The sequence below is a fragment of the Populus nigra genome, chromosome 19 (assembly GCF_951802175.1).
Source record: "Populus nigra chromosome 19, ddPopNigr1.1, whole genome shotgun sequence".
Lineage (NCBI taxonomy): Eukaryota > Viridiplantae > Streptophyta > Magnoliopsida > Malpighiales > Salicaceae > Populus > Populus nigra.
Window position 1 is genome coordinate 4,910,746 of NC_084870.1, and position 6,000 is coordinate 4,916,745.

Consider the following 6,000-nt stretch of genomic DNA (forward strand, 5'->3'; position numbering starts at 1 on the left):
TTGCTGGTATGTTTTTCCTTTTATTTCAATTTTGAACCATGTAGTTGTTAATATGATAATCATTGGAAGTTTATATGGTCGGTAATTTCAGGACCCATGAGATTAGTCGAAATGTGCGCAAGCTGGCCCGGACACCCACGCTAATAAAAAAAAGTGCATTTTTGTCTTGAAAAAAAATATTAAATTACTTTTTGTAATATTTTATGATGGTTCTAAGTATTTATATTGAAAATAAAAATATTATTTTATTACATTTTAAAATAAAAAATACTTTTAAAAATACATTACACGTCATGTTAAGCACGCGCTATCTACATCAATGCTCTTGTTTTAAGTTGTGTCATTTCATCAACTTTAAACCTATTTTACGTGCCCACTAAACTACCTTTAATTATTAGCTGCGGAGATTATCTCCGATAATTTGAAATTTGGCGGAAAGAAGGAAAAAATTAGGTGGAGTTAAAGTTGACTTTAAGATCAACCAATTAGTAACTTTATGGTTAAAAATTATTTTTAAAAAAATTTATTTTTTTATTTTTTATTTTTAAATTATTTTAATGTGCTGTCATCATAAATATTTTTTTTAAAAAAAATTATTTGAATACACTTATAAATAAAGAGTATTTTGAAAAACAACAATTAACACAATTTCAAATATTATCAAACTATATAGTTTAAGGGTTTTTTTTTAATTCCCATCAAATTAATAATTTATGAAAATATTACATTTGGGTAATCAAACTTTCTCTTACACTGATTTCTTCTTGTGCTAGGTGTTTGAGAAAATTTTATGGTGCTATAAAAATAACTAATGTAATTCTATTAGTTAATTTCTAAATGCACTTAGAAGAAAGAGACAAGATAAAAAAAATTTAAAATTCAAGATTCACTAAAAAATAATAAGAATATCTTTATTTAAAATTTTTTTCTCCTAATTATATCAATTTTTTAAAATAAATATAAAAAATAATTAATAAAATATCACTACGAGGACAGTAAAATTATTCAAGTGTTAGCTAAATGAATTTTTATCCTTTCTTTTGTTAAATATGAAAGGGAGCCGGACAATTTACCGTGTAGCATGTCATGTGGAATTATGATCCAGTACATAGATCCATAAGTCCACCATCCCCATGTGCCATCTATTGGCAATTTGTTTTTTTTTTAAAAAAAAAAAGTTTTGGACATGGACCAATTACGCTGGTCCACGTAAGAGGGACACGTACGGTTTGATCCACACGGACCAGCCTGCCACTGGGTCCATGATTGCCTGCGATCAAAGCGTGCCTGTTTCGCAACCATCACCCGCCCATGTGACTTCCAATCATTTTTACTTGATTCATAATCTCCCCTGACCCCTAGTCAACAGTCAACACCTAAACTAAACAAAAGGGTTTTTTCCCCGTTTATTGACTAGTGATTTAATTAATTAAATAAATGTTGTTTTCTAAAAGTATTTTTTTAAAAAAAATATTTTTTTATTTTTTAAAATTTTTAATATGAAATGAAAAGAAATTTAAAATTTTTCAAAATTATTTTTCTGATTTAAAAAACAAACATGCTCCAAGTTTAATCTCCAAGAAAAAATTGATATTAAAAAAATAAAAGATGATAACTAATTGTAACCGAAAGTCCAATCTATATATCTAACTTCAACTACACTTTGATGCAGTCAAATCCTACAAAATTAGTTGAATTTAGATAGTATATTATTTAATTAGATAAAATATGTGTTTGACCATGCATTGACTTAAAACTTGCAGGTATGGGGTGTTAAAATAAACTCCTTCCTCACGGGTGAACATCTTCTCATAAATTCTCATATATATATATATATATATATATATATATATATATATATATATATATATATATATAAACTTATAATTCTGAAGTCATGAGTAAAACAACGATGAGTATAGTACTTAATGATCACGTCTCTTCATTCAAAATAATTTTTAGCTTCAATGTACGTTACTTCAGCGTTTGACAATCTTTTACATATATTTTTTTTTTGATTGGTAGAAACTTCATTCCTGAAAAATATATTTTACTGGTTTAGATAAACGAGTAAAATTTTAATTATTTCAAGCTCTTATAAAAAATACACGTCCTAACTCAAACTTGAAACCTGCTATGCAGATCTCAAACTCTTTACCATCACGCTATGTTCCTTGAAGACTGACAATCTTTTACATGTTTATGAACTTGAACCAAGTTAAGCTAGTTTTTTTATTTTTTTTTATATTGTTATATTAAAATATTTTTTAAATTTTAATATCAACACATTAAAACAAAAAAATATATAAAAACATATTAATTAATTTGATACATTAATTTTCAGGACATAAACAGTATAAACAATACTTTAAAAAACAAGTTAGACAATAATTGATGTCTTTTTAATGTTGTTATGCGAACAACTTTGATTTAACAATGGGGGTATCTGGTTTTTGTCTAATTAAGGTGGTTTATTTTGTCCTAAATCACAACATTACATGAAATATAAAGGAGAATCTCTCCTTGGAATGTTGCTATTTGGTTGTTATTAGGTTTGACGCATGCATTTTTGGGTATCATGCTTTCAAATTAATAATCTTTATTGTTGTCCTTTTCTTTTTGGGTTAATTATTTGCATTTAACTCATTAATTTGTTTGTTTGTTCAACTTTTTGATTCATTGTGCTTAATTTTTCAATTTCATGTATTATTTTCGGACTAAACTTCCCTTGAATTTCTAACAACATGAAATTCAAAACCTTTTATTTGCATTTATAAGGTTAAAAATCCGTTAATTGTTGCTAGTTAGGAGAATATGGTTAAATATTTTAAAAAATTGATAGTTATTTTTTTTATTAAAAATTGATTTCAAAATCAATATATAGTTGGAGGTTTACTAGCATGCATGATATGTCATGCTACCATTAACTTAATATTCTCCTCTCCATTATGCACGAAATTAATCTTCTAAATGTTTTCAATTTCAAATGTTATTAGAAAAGCTTGTCAATCTGGGATTTCTAATTAAGAGTGAATGAGCTTCGCCAATCTGGGGTTTCTAAAATCAAGTGGCTTTAGTTCACTAAGTTAAATTTAACTCCAATAAAATAAGGTAAACACATAATTAAGAACTTTAATTAGAAGAAAGGAAAACAAAAAAAGTAATTAACAAGTAGATTATGGAATGAGACAACGACGTGCGGCCTTAATGTTATCGTGTGGTCCAAATTAAGCTAGAATAAAATAAAATAAAAATGGTTAATTAATTTCTTGTGATACGTACCAACTATGATATTGTCGACTTCTCTTATACGTGATTAAACATGCAACGTTAATTTGTACCTAAACGTTTGAATATATATATATATATATATATATATATATATATATATATATATATATATATATATATATATATATATATATATTAGATTAACACGGATATCCGAGTCAGCTTGTTTATATTTCGACTAATTTCAAGGATCCTGAAGTTAAGAACCATATAAGCCTGTAGTGCTTCTAAGATTTATGAGACTCGAACTAGTGATCTCTGTGAAGCAAACTCAGGGTCTTACCAGTTAAACTAAACTACACCGGTACACCCCTTATAGTTTTCTTTTTACTTCAAGGGCTGTGGTTGTTTTATGCATGCAATGATTATTTACGGTGTTTCACTTTATCACAATATAATAATAATTATTTTTTAAAATATATTTTTTAAAAATATATTAAAATAATTTTTTTTATTTTTAAAAAATTATTTTTAATACAAAAATATTAAAATCATTTGAAAAATAATAAAAATAATAAAATAAAAAATAAAAATATTTCTAATATCTTTAAAAATACTTTTAAGATGTAAAAACAAACTCCTTTCAGTAATGCTTTTGGTAATGGCATCTGCCTCTTCTGCTGACTCTGAGTTGCAGTTTCTTAACGAGGACTTTGAATGTGCCTAATCTTGCTAGTCCGTCTTCCACACATAAACCATCGATCTCACATGAGATCTGAGTATTGTCATTTTTGTCAAGGAGAAATTTGGGAGCGTTAACGTTGTCATAGACGAAGCCACCAGTTTAGGCGTGATTGTTGAAGACGATCACTTTTGCCTTGAACTGGCTTGCAAATGTGGTCTAATTTCTCAAGCTCCTTTATGATCATGTGTCCCCTCTCCATCAACATACCTTTTTTTCTAGGAGGGGTCAAAACTAAGTTTTACTATTTTTAACTTTAAAATTTAATTTTTCTTCTTTTTTACAAAGGCATGATATCATATGCTGTGTCACATAGAGAGAAAGAGCACAAATCTGGGTTAGGAAAAGGATCCCCGGGCTCAGCAAGATTGATTGCATTTGGGCATAGAAAACTTGGCGAGGATATTGACAAGAAGATGCGCCCTTACAATCCTCAGCTATGATCTATACATACACATGGTCGACCTTCACTCCCATGTGATCTTCTAAAATATTGTACCACTAATATAAATACTTGAATGCATATCCTGAAATTAATGTGGAGGGCTGTGACCTCATTTGTTTTAACAAAAAAAGAAAAAAAAAGAAGAAATTTCCTTCAATTTGGATCATATTGGATGGTGAGGATATATCTTTTCTAGTATGAACAGATGTTGATTTCTTTATGCTCATAGCTAGAAAAGTACACGAATACTTGAACGGTACAAAAGTGTGTGAATCCAACTAGCAAGATTGAGAGAATCCCACATCGATGCATTGGTGAAGCACTGGAACAAATTATGCAGATGTTGAGCTGTTGGGTTACAAAAGCGAACCAGACGAGCTGATTTTCTGGAGCAAAGCCTTTCACTTTAATTAGAATATATGGACAGGGACATGACTCCTTCCTTTACAGAGCCAGTTTGACTAAAGAGGTAGACAAGAGTGTCAGCAATGTCGATGAGTACTGATTCTTCAAAGATTGAAGACATGAAATCTATCATGGAAAATCTAACTGCTGTATTCTGCATTCTGTGGTCAAAAACCAGAAGGCATGGCCAATGGGGTCACCAAACTTAATCTGCAGCCTGCCAGGCTCAAGTCCAAAGTTTTGGCAGAATCAAGATTAGTAGATTCTTTTTACTGCTCAAATTATTATTGTGGCTTAGACAGTTTGAGACCAGGGAAAACAATGTTGAACTGTTCGTCAAATTTTAAATCATTAATCCTTTCCTTAATTCTAGACAAGGGAATTTGATTTGGTGAGATTTAAATGGGGTTTTATTTATTTATTTATTTATTAGTGTGTTATGATCAGTTTATGGGTCCACACGATTAAACATGTTGGATAAATTGATTGACAGATGTAAAATTATGTTTGATTAGTATTTTAGGATAAAAAAATAAATATAGAAAATATAGAATTATGTTTAATTGAGGAAGCATGACAAATTTTTTTTTTTTTTTGTCTCAAGGACCAAAATGAAGTAAACTTATGTTTTTTAAATTGTTCCTAGCATGTGAATTGATAATAGTTCTTTTCTAAAATTATCCCTTAAAAACAATAGCAATTCCAACTTCATTTCTAATCTTTAAATTTCAAAGAGTTAAACCTAAGTTCTAGACTTGAAAGAAAAACCAATACATAAAATGACAAGGAAAAAATTAAAATAAAATAAAAAAGAATATGAAAAAATCTCAAAAAAAAACTTGTGTTGGACTCTTCCCTTGCCTTCTTTTTTTATAGTAGATCTTAAAAGTTAAAATGCTTAAGAATTAATTCTTATTATCATAAAGTAAAAAATTATTCAGATTTGTAACATACAATATAATGAATAAAAAAAAAATTCATGAATCAGATCCAAATTCAAATCTCAATTGGCAATTGTGGCCTAAAGTATTATTTTACTATATATTGAAACCCATACCCAAGCCTAGCTAATTTACGGGTGAGTTTAAACCCAAAACCTACTTCGTCTAAAATATATTTTTTATAAAAATTTGGGTGTGTTTTGAGTTTAATTTTAACTTTTCAATTACTCACTTTA